The sequence below is a fragment of the Apium graveolens genome, chromosome 9 (genome assembly GCF_009905375.1).
Source record: "Apium graveolens cultivar Ventura chromosome 9, ASM990537v1, whole genome shotgun sequence".
NCBI lineage: Eukaryota > Viridiplantae > Streptophyta > Magnoliopsida > Apiales > Apiaceae > Apium > Apium graveolens.
The window spans coordinates 145,479,539-145,494,178 of record NC_133655.1 but is presented as its reverse complement, the minus strand read 5'-3'; positions in this window follow the sequence as shown (position 1 = coordinate 145,494,178).

Below are 14,640 nucleotides of genomic sequence, written 5' to 3'. Positions count from 1 at the left end.
GATATTTTATTTCGTATTCATAGGTTTCATTTCAAACGTTTTACGACCCAAACCATGATTTTAAAGCCAATATCTCAAATAAAATAATGGGCCTTATTTTTCATCAAACGGCTTTTACCATCGCATTATTCTGAACATCTAGATATTTTATAAATTTTCTCGTTTTGCGAAAAATGACTTTTCCGGGCCCCATTGGATGTTAAAAACCCCAGAAAAATCACATTTTTATTTTTATAAAATTATGGGACTTTTATTTATACCATTTCTTTGTATTTTTGCAATATTCACAATTTTTGAGAAATTTTGGCATATATATTGTATATATAAAATATTTATAAATTAAATTTTAATAACCAAAAATTATGAAAATTAGGGCCAAATATTTTTATTAGATGTATAATTAGCCCCTTAATTTTATTTAGGAGTATTATTTTTCACAATATAAATAGCCTAATTTTTATTAATTAACTATAACTAATCATTAAAAATCTGCAAAAATACACAAAATTCTCTGAAACCAGGGTTCTTGAGTTCGAGAATCAAACGGTGATTTTGATCGATTCTGGTAACCAAAAGGGGTCGTGTTTGTGCTCAATCTTCATAATTTTTCAAGCTCTGTTCAATTTTATCATCAAAACAAATCAAAAAGGTATGTAACTCAAACTCGATTCTGGGTTTCATGAACAGATTTGGGGTTTTGAATTCTGGAAATTTTTGGATGTTCTTGTTGATTGATATATGTTTATATGTGTTAGTACAAGCTATATTCATCATCAATTTAATGTGTTATTTATGATTTTGATCGATTCGAATTTTAGGGTTCATACCCGTTTTGATTTGGGTATTTTTGATTTACTGATATTTGGATTATGAAACTGATAGGTATAGTTTTGTCTCGTTGAGTAGTGAATTTTAAGTATTTTTAAATGATTTTTACAGTTCAGGATAGTTAGGACGAGTTCAATAGGTTTAACCCGTTTGTAATTCGGGTTGAATGAATTTGTGAACTATATGATGATTTTTGGTTCTATTTGTTGTTGTGAATAGATTCTGTATGTCCTAAGCTTCATTTTGATGTGTAGAACATAGGAGTTTAAGTTCAGGTTAGCAAAATCGTACTTTGGCCGGAGTTGTGGATTGCAGATCATCGGAGATGAAGTTCCGGTGATGTTATGGTCATGTTTTGATCAGAATTGAATTTGGAATGATACAGGGAAGGATTTGGGATCAAAAACGAAGTGGAAGGGTGTGTTTTTGGCCATGAACGGACCTTGCCGGAGTCCGGCCGAAGGCTGTCGAAATCTGGAAAATTTCCAGAAACCGGTGGACCTTCAAGGTCGACCCAGTTGTGTTCTTCATGACCCGTTTGACCCGTGTAAAATACCCGGGTTTGATCTGTTTCTGTCAGATTTTGGTTTCTGACAAATGTTTCTGTAATTTATTTTATTTTTATTTTTATTTTAATTATAAAATCAGTTTTATTAATTCTATAAATATAATAATAAAAAAATTAGATTTAAGTTCTGAAAATTATTATTAATAATTCCAAAATTATTTTCTTAATTTATAAATTCGAATTTAGTGATTTAATTTAGTATGTAATTATCTATTTAATCATTTATCTATTTATTTATTTATTATTTAATAGTTAATAATTAATAATTAAATATTAAAATTTATCGAATAATACGAGAAAAGATTCGATAATTAGGGGAATAAACGATTAACTCGTAATTATAAGGGTATTTGAACGATAAGTTCGATTATTATTATTATTATTATTATTATTATTATTATTTGGACGATAATTAATTATTTGTAAAATATCGTAATAATTATTCGTAGCGAATAATTAAATTCAGATAGTTAATTTAAATCGTATAAATTGTAATAATAACCGAAATATTTCGATAATTATGCGAGGACTGCGAATAACTCGTAGAAATACGAGTAGTGGATCGTTGAGTTAAATTCTGATTCGAATAATAGTTTATTTATTCGATAGTTATCATATCAACTGAGTGTATCGATTATTTATTTTTAAATAATCGATCTAATCAAATAAATAATGATAAGTTGTAAATATTTGTGATAAATTGTGATTAATCCTAATAATAAGGAATTAATTATTTTAAATTATTAAATAATTACTTATTAGTTATTTATTAGTTATTTATTTATTAATTATTTAAAAATGATTAATTATTTCGATAATTAATCAAATAACTTTAGATAAATCATAACATATTCATTTTAACTCCAAAAATTATAAAAAATTATTTTTGACTTGGATTTTTCTTAAATAATTATTTTAGGATTTAAAAATTTGTAATAATTATTTATATTGAATAATAAATTGGATTATCAGTGTTTAATTGGTATTAATTAGACCGTTAGTCCGATTATCAGTGAGTCGCACAGAACGCAAGTTTCTCCCCTATTCTACTTTCAGAATAGTAATATTCATTTCAAATTTCTATTATGCTTGTACTCTTTTTCTTTTGTTCATATTTCAGTTCGATTCTTGAATTATTCTCTTCATTTGAATTCATTGTTTATATTCCAATGGTTATTCACAATCATTGATATATTCTGGTGATTAGAATATATCAAGGCATACCGATTGTTCCGGTTGCTATTCCAGGGACTGGATAATACTACTTTTGGGATTAAGTTTACTTAATCCTAAGGACCGGGACATAACCGGATCCTTGAGATGGGCTGTAGTGCGTGGGTGCCCGACGGGATCTATATAGTGAGATATAGATTTGCACTGTATCATGGCTGATCAGCAGGGTATAGCTGCGAACTTGAGTCCAGTTTAGTTCGTTTGTATTGGACAGTAATGGCCTTCTTTCTATTCTCGTGGGGTTATATCTTTGCAGATATACCTGGTTACGGATTCATTTAAATTGCTTTAACACTGTTTATATTTTGTGGACTTGTTGAGCAATTTTTGGCTCACCCCTTTTGTTGTTATTCATCTTATTGTTTCAGTTAAGAAGGAATATGAAACCCATCAGGACTCAAGTGGTAAAGAAGCGGGTCAAGCCTTGGGATCCTCTCATACCCAATGTGTTGATCCCAATCCAGGACGAAAGCTTTGAGTTGACCGAACATGTGGAGTGTTGATAGATAGTGTGTGTGTTTAAATAAAAACTGAACTTAGTTTAAAATGAATTAGACAATGGTTTGTAATAAAGAGAGTTTGTGAGATTTTAAACTTGGTTTTGTAATAAAGTAGTTAGTGGTTCTTGTTTTCATACTTCAACCTAAAAAGATCCTGGTTAATGTTAAAGAGGTTTAGTTTCATTTCTTTATTATTTGTAAACCAGATTGTAAAGATTCTGGAGATTAGCTAGTAACCCCCAGACTTATACCCCGGGTCTGGAAGGCGTTACAGTTTGGCATCAGAGCTGTAGGTTTGGTCCCTGAAAATAAGAACATTAGGATTAAGATTAAATAGGGAGATCACATAGGATAAAGATAGTCAAATAGGAAGAATAGTGTTAGGATGTAGGTCATATTAGAATAGGGAAGTATAAATCTTAGGAGTGTCTAGTGACCTTTTCTTTTCTTTGGTATATTATTAGATGGCATCTTCTGGTTATTCTACATCTTCCGAGAGGACAGTTACCGGGCCAGCAGCACCAGTTATACCTCCAGTATCTGAGTACATGTTTCCTCCTCTACCACCTCCACCACCATTGCCACAGGAGCTGGTACCACCAGTACAGGGGATAGTTCATGACCCCATAAAGATGTTTGATCCCTTTGAGTTTTTTGAGCCGATGGTTCCTTTACCAGTTGAGCATCAGTTTATACCAGGTATTGAGCAGGAGTTACCACCACCACCATTGTTACCTCCTATACCAGTGCATGCCCCAGAGCCGGATGTGTTTCAGATGATTCCAGTCGAGGGGATGGGAGAGCATGATGTGGATCTACAGTTAGGATTACCACAGCAGGGTGCAGGTATATCGAGGGTTCCTTCACAGGAGTCAGTAGGTCAGGTTGCTCAGCCATATATGGTACCATACCATGAGTATAGAGTTATGAGGGATGATGTGGAGTATTGGCGGGTACAGTGTCGAGAGATTATGCATCTATTTGATCAGAGGGACAGAGGACCGTTAGCGGCCCTACAACCGGATTATTATATGAGACAGTGATTGCAGTCAGTGTTGATGAGTGCCACTTGGGAGCTTGATGATTTGACCCATGAGGGACCACCTTCTTTCGCAGAGTTCTACAGGATATTCCGCTTGGCACAGACCTTGGTCCAGGCACTTAGGGACGAGCTTAGGCGTATTCCGCCTGGGTTTTGAGACAGTGACAGTTTGAGACAGTGACTCCAGGATATAGATGTATATAGAGGCAGCATAGTATAACCTAGTGAGTAGTGTGTACGTGTGTACTAGTAGTGTAACCTGTAGTAGTAGTTTGACATGTAATGGTAGTATAACTTGTAGCTGCGGTGATTACCAGCAGAGCGAGACTTTATATATCAAGCATTTATACTTGAGGCTGGTGTCATATATATAACTGAACTTTTTCAAATTTCTTTTATTTAAATTTCAGTCTTTACAGTTTTACAACATTTACTTTCACTTTATTGTTTTTCCAGCTTTCCATATTAAAATTCCTGTTGAAAAAGAAAAGAAATATCCAGAAAAAAAAAAAAAGAAAGGGAACAACCATTTTATTTAACTGCTTATATTTCCAGTTTTTATATTCAGCAACTATTTTTTTATTTAAAGCATGTTGTTAATACAGGATAAATTGTTTTCTTACCTACTATCAATTGTTTATTAAACTATTAAAGAAATATCACTTGTTTTATTATCAGAAGAAGATGGCACCAAAAAGAAAGACTAGGGCTGAGACCTCTAACAGCAATTTCGAAGGTCAGACTAATGAGACCATGAACCAAATGTTCCATCTGATGTAACAACAGATGGTAATGATGCAGCAGCAGATGCAGCATCAACAACAATAAATCCAACAACAAATGTTACAGCAGCCACCTCATCCTGAGCCTCAATTACCACCAGTATTACCTGTTGTTACTTTTAAGCAGTTTCAGGCAGTTAAACCTCTAGAATTTGATTGATCTACTGATCCGATTAAAGCCACCACCTGGTTAAAAGAAATAGAGAAAACGTTTGCACTAGTGAAGATAGGTGAGGACCAGAAGACTGATTTTGCTAGTTACTTGTTGAAGGGAGAAGCAAATTATTGGTGGGAATCTAAAAAGGCTTTAGAGGGTGAAGATGTTATTACTTGGGATAGGTTCAAAGAGTTATTTTTAGAAAAGCATTTTCCTCGCTACGTGAGAAATCAGATGCGGATAAAGTTTTTGGAACTGAAGCATGAAAGTATGTCCGTGACAGAGTATGAAGCCAAATTTAATGAGTTGGCTAGGTTCGTCCCAGAACAGGTTGACACTGCAGAGAAATGAGTTCAGAGGTTTCAAGAGGGATTACGACCGTGGATCTGTGGACAGGTTGCAGTTTTTGAATTAATCACATATACCGCCGTAGTCCAGAAAGCTTTAATCATCGAAGGAGAAAGTGAAAGATCTCAACGAGACAGAGGACATGGAAGTTTTCAAGACCGTTCCAACAGGAAGCCGGGATTTCAAGCCCGGGCAAATTTAAATTTCAAAAGGATAGGACACGGTACACAAAAAGCAGGTAATCGTTTCCAAGCCTCCAAGCAATAGGGAATTGTTAAGGTTCCAGTGCCATATTCCAAAACTTGTGGACGCAAGCATACCGGCGTATGTATTAAAGCAGATGTGACATGTTTCAAATGCAAGCAGAAGGGGCACTATTTTAATGAATGTCCAACAGGAAAAACAGCAGAAATCACTTGCTACCAATGCGGAAAGAAATGACATATCGCTAGGAATTGTAAAGGACCAGCAATGGCAGCCAGTATTCCAAAAGTATTGGCATTACCTCCGCCACCGCCGCCGAATCAACCCAAAGCAAGGACTTTCAAAATGACAATGAAAGAAGTAGTGCAGAGTCCAAGTGTGATCGCAGGTACGCTTTTGGTGAACTTCATAGATTCAAAAGTATTAATTGATTCTGGAGCTACCCATTCATTTATTTCTGAAGAATTTCTTGATAAATTACATTGCGAAATCAAATGGTTGGGCGAGACGTTAATTATAAAATTAGCGAATGACGACCAAGTTCCAGTGGATCGCGTGTGTCCTGCGTGCGATATAGAAATAGCTGGACATCATTTTTCTGTAGACTTAATTCCTTTTAAGCTAGGAGAATTTGATATCATTTTGGGAATGGATTGGTTAGCATGTCATAATGCTCAGATATATTGCGTGAATAAGAAAGTCAAATTGTGAACTGCGAAAAATGCAACGGTAATATTCAAGGGCGAGAAATAGTGGAAGAAATATATCACCGTGATGCAGACTAAACGATTGCTTCGACAAGGTTGTGAAGTGTATGTAGCTTACGTCATAGATACTGAAAAAGGAAGTCCTAAAATAGAAGACATTCCAGTTGTGTGTGAATTTCCGGACGTCTTTCTAGACGAGCTTCCAGGGTTACCGCCAGATCGAGAAATCGAGTTCACGATTGATCTAGCACCAGGTAAAGAACCAGTTTTGAAAGCTCCATATTGAATTGCTCCAGTTGAGATGAAGGAATTGTCAACGCAACTGCAAGATCTTTTAGACCGAGGCATCATACGACCTAGTGTATCCCCATGGGGTGCACCGGTGTTATTCGTGAAGAAGAAGGACGGCAGCATGCGATTATGCATCGACTATCGGGAGTTGAATAAGCTCACTATCAAGAACATGTATCCTTTACCGAGAATTGACGATTTGTTTGATCAGCTAAAAGGAGTTGCATGGTTTTCGAAGATAGATTTGTGATCAGGCTATCATCAATTGAAGATTAAAGCTGAAGATATTCCAAAAACTGCGTTTCGCACGAGATATGGGCATTACGAGTTTTTGGTAATGGCATTCGGTTTGACAAATGCGCCAGCTGCATTCATGGATTTAATGAACAGGGTATTCAAGAAATATTTGGACAAATTCGTGATTGTATTCATTGATGACAACTTGATTTATTCCAAGACGGAAGAAGAGCATGCAGAACACTTGAGGATAGCTTTAGAAATTCTGAGGAAAGAGCAACTGTACGTGAAATTCTCAAAATATGAATTCTGGTTAAGGGAAGTACAATTTTTAGGGCATATCATCAGTAGAGAAGGCATCCAAGTCGATCCAGCGAAGATTGAAGTTGTATTAAATTGGGAACGACCAAAGACGCCGACAGAAGTTCGAAGTTTCTTGGGATTGGCAGGGTATTATCGAAGATTTATCAAAGATTTTGCGAAAATAGCAACGCCGCTGACCAAGTTGACTCGAAAAAGTGAAAAGTGTGTATGGAATGATAAATGTGATGTGAAGAAAGTTTCCAAGAGTTGAAGAATCGGTTAGTAACCGCACCGGTACTAGTATTGCCAGACGAGCAAGGGAATTTCATCATTTACAGCGACGCTTCGTATCACGGACTAGGATGTGTATTGATGCAGCACGGTAACGTCATCGCATATACTTCGAGATAACTTAAACCTCATGAACAGAAATATCCCACTCATGGCCTGGAATTGGCAGCGATTGTATTTGCATTGAAACTTTGGAGACATTATCTCTACGGTGAAAAATGCGAAATCTACACGGATCATAAAAGTCTGAAGTATATCTTTACACAAAAGGAGCTGAACATGCGACAATGTCGATGGCTGGAATTCATTAAAGATTACAATGTCACGATCAGTTATTATCCAGGGAAAGCAAATGTTGCAGCAGATGCGCTGAGCAGAAAAGAAAGATTGAATTGGTTAACTTCATGCGAAGAATTAACCAAGGAATTCGACAAATTGGAAATCGAGATTCGTATTCCCAATGAATCTGTAGAAGCTATCTACGCTATGACCTTCCAACCGGAGTTGCTAGAGAAGATTCGCCGCTGTCAAGAAGAAGTGATGGGTCAAGATGACGACCTAATGGGAGAAGAGATCACAACTCAGAAAGATAATGAAGGAATTTTACGCTTTGCATCGAGAATCTGGATCCCTAATGTGGCAGAATTAAAAGAAGAAATTTTGCGAGATACGCACAGTTCGAAGTATTCTATTCATCCAGGAAGCACAAAAATGTATCGCGATCTGAAGGAAAACTTTTGGTGGCCGAACATGAAGAAGGAAATAGCAGAATGGGTAAGTAAATTCTACACATGCCAACGAGTTAAAGCGGAACATCAATGTTCGAGCGGATTATTACAACCGTTAGACATTCCAGAATGGAAATGGGAACATCTAGCGATAGATTTCGTAGTAGGACTACCGAGGACTAGGGCAAATCATGATGCGATATGGGTAATCATTGATAGACTCACGAAGTCGGCACATTTTCTACCGATTAATGAAAGATGTTCGCTCGAGAAGCTAGTGCGCATATATCTCAAGGAAATTGTGATACGACATGGAGTTCCAATATCTATCGTGTCTGATCGAGATCATCATTTCAACTCAAGATTTTGGAGACAATTTCAAGAATGTCTTGGAACTAATTTAACATGAGTACCGCTTATCATCCGCAAACTGATGGGCAAAGTGAAAGAACTATCCAAACGATTGAAGACATGCTACGAGTTTGTGCGATTGATTTCGAAGGTAGTTGGGATGAGCATTTACCTTTGGTGGAATTTTCTTATAATAACAGCTATCACGCAAGCATTAGAATGCCACCGTACGAAGCATTATACGGGAGAAAATGCAGATCACCAGTACATTGGGATGAAGTTGGAGAACGCAAGATTTTGGGTCCAGAATTAATTCAACAAACTAAAGAAAAGATTGAACTCATTCGGAAATGACTCGATGCAGCACAAAACAGGCAACGCAAACATGCAGACCAAGCAAGAAAGGATATGGACTATCAGGAAGGAGAAAATGTTTTACTCAAAATATCGCCATAGAAAGGATTGACCAGATTTGGCAATAAGGGTAAATTGAAGCCATGATACGTCGGACCGTTTGAAATTTTGAAGAAAGTGGGAAAAGTTGGATACGAATTAGCTTTACCGCCTCATATGCAACATATTCACAATGTGTTTCACGTGTCGATGCTTAAGCGATATAATCCTCATTCTAGGTATGTAATAGAATATGAACCGATAGATATCCAACCTGATTTATCTTTTATAGAACAGCCGGTAAGAATTTTAGATCGGCGAGAGAAAGTATTGAGAAATAAGTCTGTATATTTAGTGCGAGTGTTGTGGAGAAATCCTATGGTTGAAGAATCAACCTGGGAACTTGAAAGTGAAATGTTAGAGAAATACCCTCATTTATTTTCGTTGAAGATTCTGAGGACGAAATCCTATTAAGGGGGGAAGAATGTAACGACTGGGAAATTTAAGCCTGTATTATATTATATTCATAATAAATAAGGTGTGTTAATGTGTCATTTATGTGTGATTATCTGTTAAACCCTAATTGTTACGTGTTACGTGTATTCCGTGTCATTTCTGTATTTTAAAGTATTTTCCAGATATTTTATTTCGTATTCATAGGTTTCATTTCAAACGTTTTACGACCCAAACCATGATTTTAAAGCCAGTATCTCAAATAAAATAATGGGCCTTATTTTTCATCAAACGGCTTTTACCATCGCATTATTCTGAACATCTAGATATTTTATAAATTTTCTCGTTTTGCGAAAAATGACTTTTCCGGGCTCCATTGGGTGTTAAAACCCCATAAAAATCACATTTTTATTTTTATAAAATTATAGGATTTTTATTTATACCATTTCTTTGTATTTTTGCAATATTCACAATTTTTGGAAAATTTTGGCATATATATTGTATATATAAAATATTTATAAATTAAATTTTAATACCCAAAAATTATGAAAATTAGGGCCAAATATTTTTATTAGATATATAATTAGTCCCTTAATTTTATTTAGGAGTATTATTTTTCACACTATAAATAGCCTTATTTTTATTAATTAACTATAATTAATCATTAAAAATCTGCAAAAATACACAAAATTCTCTGAAACTAGGGTTCTTGAGTTCGAGAATCAAACGGTGATTTTGATCAATTCGAATTTTAGGGTTCATACCCGTTTTGATTTGTGTATTTTTGATTTACTGATATTTGGATTATGAAACTGATAGGTATAGTTTTGTCTCGTTGAGTAGTGAATTTTAAGTATTTTTACATGATTTTTACAGTTCAGGACAGTTAGGACGAGTTCAATAGGTTTGACCCGTTTGTAATTCGGGTTGAAATAATTTGTGAACTATATGATGATTTTTGGTTCTATTTGATGTTATGAATAGATTCTGTATGTCTTAAGCTTCATTTTGATGTGTAGAACATAGGGGTTTAAGTTCAGGTTAGCAAAATCGTACTTTGGTCGGAGTTGTGGATTGCAGATCACCGGAGATGAAGTTCCGGTGATGTTATGGTCATGTTTTGATCGGAATTGAATTTAGAATGATACAGGGAAGGATTTGGGATCAAAAATGAAGTGGAAGGGTGTGTTTTTGGCCATGAACGGACCTTGCCGGAGTCCGGCCGAAGGCTGCCCGAATCTGGAAAATTTCCAAAAACCGGTGGACCTTCAAGGTCGACCCGGTTGTGTTCTTCATGACCCGTTTGACCCGTGTAAAATACCCGGGTTTGATCCGTTTCTGTCAGATTCTGGTTTCTGACAAATGTTTCTGCAATTTATTTTATTTTTATTTTTATTTTAATTATAAAATCAGTTTTATTAATTCTATAAATCTAATAATAAAAAAATTAGATTTAAGTTCTGAAAATTATTATTAATAATTCCTAAATTATTTTCTTAATTTATAAATTCGAATTTAGTGATTTAATTAAGTATGTAATTTTCTATTTAATCATTTATCTATTTATTTATTTATTATTTAATAGTTAATAATTAATAATTAAAGATTAAAATTTATCGAATAATACGAGAAAAGATTCGATAATTAGGGGAATAAACGATTAACTCGTAATTATACGGGTATTTGAACGATAAGTTCGATTATTATTATTATTATTATTATTTGGATGATAGTTAATTATTTGTAAAATATCGTAATAATTATTTGTAGGGAATAATTAAATTCAGATAGTTAATTTAAATCGTATAAATTGTAATAATAACCGAAATATTTCGATAATTATGCGAGGAATGCGAATAACTCGTACAAATATGAGTAATGGATCATTGAGTTAAATTCTGATTCGAATAATAGATTATTTATTCGATAGTTATCGTATCAGCTGAGTGTATCGATTATTTATTTGTAAATAATCGATCTAATCAAATAAATAATGATAAGTTGTAAATATTTGTGATAAATTGTGATTAATCCTAATAATTAGGAATTAATTATTTTAAATTATTAAATAATTACTTATTAATTATTTATTAGTTATTTATTTATTAATTATTTAAAAATGATTAATTATTTCGATAATTAATCAAATAACTTTCGATAATTCATAACATATTCATTTTAACTCCAAAAATTATAAAAAAATATTTTTGACTTGGATTTTTCTGAAATAATTATTTTAGGATTTAAAAATTTGTAATAATTATTTATATTGAATAATAAATTGGATTATAAGTGTTTAATTGATATTAATTAGACCGTTAGTCCGATTTGAGCGAAACGAAAGCCATTTGACTCAGAAAAATGAATTCTTTTCATTAAAATTAATATGAAGACCTAATTTCTTCTAGAAATTAGTCGACTTGACTAATTGTTTGATAATCAGTCGAAATGCGTGCCGAGACGAGTCCGAAAAATTCAGGAAAAATGGGAAATGAAGCAGATGGCAATCAGCGGAGCAATCAGCGAGTCGATTTTGATTCTAAAAATTATTCTAACTATAAAAATGATTATGTGCTTATGTGTATTATGTGATTAATCGAGTCTTACTTATATATGCAATATACGAGTCAGTCATAAGCGCATGGGTAGATGTTAGGAACGAAATGAAGTCGATTCCAGATGCAATTGAAGTACAAAATGACTTACCAATCTATTTTGCTAACATAAGCTAAGCCAACAAGGCAGGTCGAGTAGGTGATTTAATTGCAGTGAGTCGCGTAGAAGGCAAGTTTCTCCCCTATTCTACTTTCAGAATAGTAATATTCATTTCAAATTCCTATTACGCTTGTACTCTTTTTCTTTTATTCATATTTCAGTTCGATTCTTGAATTATTCTCTTCATTTGAATTCATTGTTTATATTCCAATGGTTATTCACAATCATTGATATATTCTGGTGATTAGAATATATCAAGGCATACCGATTATTCTGATTGCTATTCCAGGGACTGGATAATACTACTTTTGGGATTAAGTTTACTTAATCCTAAGGACCGGGACATAACCGGATCCTTGAGATGGGCTGTAGTGCCTGGGTGCCCGACGGGATCTATATAGTGAGATATAGATCTGCACTGTATCCTGGTTGATCAGCAGGGTATAGCTGCGAACTTGAGTCCAGTTTAGTTCGTTTGTATTCGCTAGTAATGGCCTTCTTTCTATTCTCGTGGGGTTATATCTTTGCAGATATACCTGGGTTACGGATTCATTTAAATTGCTTTAACACTGTTTATATTTTGTGGACTTGTTGAGCAATTTTTGGCTCACCCCTTTTGTTGTTATTCACCTTATTGTTTCAGTTAAGAAGGAATATGAAACCCATCAGGACTCGAGTGGTAAAGAAGCGGGTCAAGCCTCGGGATCCTCTCATACCCAATGTGTTGATCCCAATCCAGGAAGAAAGCTTTGAGTTGCCCGAACAGGTGGAGTGTTGATAGATAATGTGTGTGTTTAAATAAAAACTGAACTTAGTTTAAAATGAATTAGACAATGGTTTGTAATAAAGAGAGTTTGTGAGATTTTAAACTTGGTTTTGTAATAAAGTAGTTAGTGGTTCTTGTTTTCATACTTCAACCTAAAAAAATCCTGGTTAATGTTAAAGAGGTTTAGTTTCATTTCTTTATTATTTGTAAACCAGATTGTAAAGATTCTGGAGATTAGCTAGTAACCCCCACACTTATACCCCGGGTCTGGAGGGCGTTACAACAACTTATTGCCAGAAATCTCAATTCTAATATTGGTACTCACTTATTTAACAATTACACGTCCTTGACTTTCTAGTCCTTTAATCACAATCTTATCAATTCAACAGGGTAATTCATCTTATCTACAAAACCTTGGGAGCTAAACAATCAAGTAGCTCTCACATCTTTCAATACTTTAACACATAAAGTATCCACGATAATCATTCACATGACCACATCCATATTCTGAATAACATATTTCACAGGAAAATCACAATTTCTCATTCTCGGAGACGTATTCCTCATTGGAGTAGATTCCCTTGACTCTTAGTGCATCCCTGACTGGGGCTAGTGATTTGTAATTCTCGTTATATGCCCTTGTTTGCTTTCCATGCGTGAGAAGTAGATGGAACTTTGCCTGCTTGGTCCATAATACATTGATTTCTTTTGGAAAAACTCTTGCAAAGAACGACAGTACAACGAAACAACTAGAAGGATTCACAATTCAACAAAAATTAAAATTGAAAAGAAAGAAGAAATAAGGATTTGAATATGAATGAGACATCCATATTGGTACTTAAGATGGCCAGTCTTTCATACCATATGGCATACAACACATGATTAGGTGGCGTCCCACCCGACTCCTCATCATTCTGACAAAGTGTCTCACCATAACACTGTTTGTCCCAATCAGAAAGCAAAACTTGAGGGTAACAATTAAATTTGAAAGGAATGCAATATCCTCCTTTTCGATGTCATAACAAAGAGTTTATTTAAGAAAAGAAATTCATACTTATTTAAGAATCAAAAAGGAATATACGTTGTAATATTGAAGATAAGAACGATACCATTGGTCACCATCCACATTTCATTTACATTCATCTTTCGAGCTTGTTCGATCATATCCCAATTGCGTCATATAACAACTTTAGAAGGTACACTGAAATGCCTTCGCAAATTAAGCATTATGGTAGATTCTTACTTGCTAAGTCTTGCGTCTTTAACATAGCACCTACACGTATAATACTTTAACAATTCGATCATAATGGCGTTCCTACCAGATAATTCGAGTTTCCTCATTTTAATTTAGAATAACCACGAATCATTCAACATAACGATCCTTTTATTAATAATATTCTTCTTTTAGAAAAGTCTAGAAATCTTCCCAATCTCCTTCGATCACGCCCAGGCTCTTTTTAAATCAATGAATTCTTTAAACTTTAATGTTCTCTGCAACTAGATGAATAATTACTCCATACGCGAATTCTGTTATTAACCTTGTTAAACAACATTTACACCTTACCGTTAGGAATAATCAGCTTCTTCATAATCACGGGTTACTTGGTTCTCTGAATTAACAATACTAAGTCTAAAATAAGTATCCTTCCAGGCAATCCGGGTTTTTTTTGACAAACAAGAAACTCAAGTAGTAACTTGACAACCAAGGTTTAAAACTTATTTTACTCAAAAAGACTTTGAGAA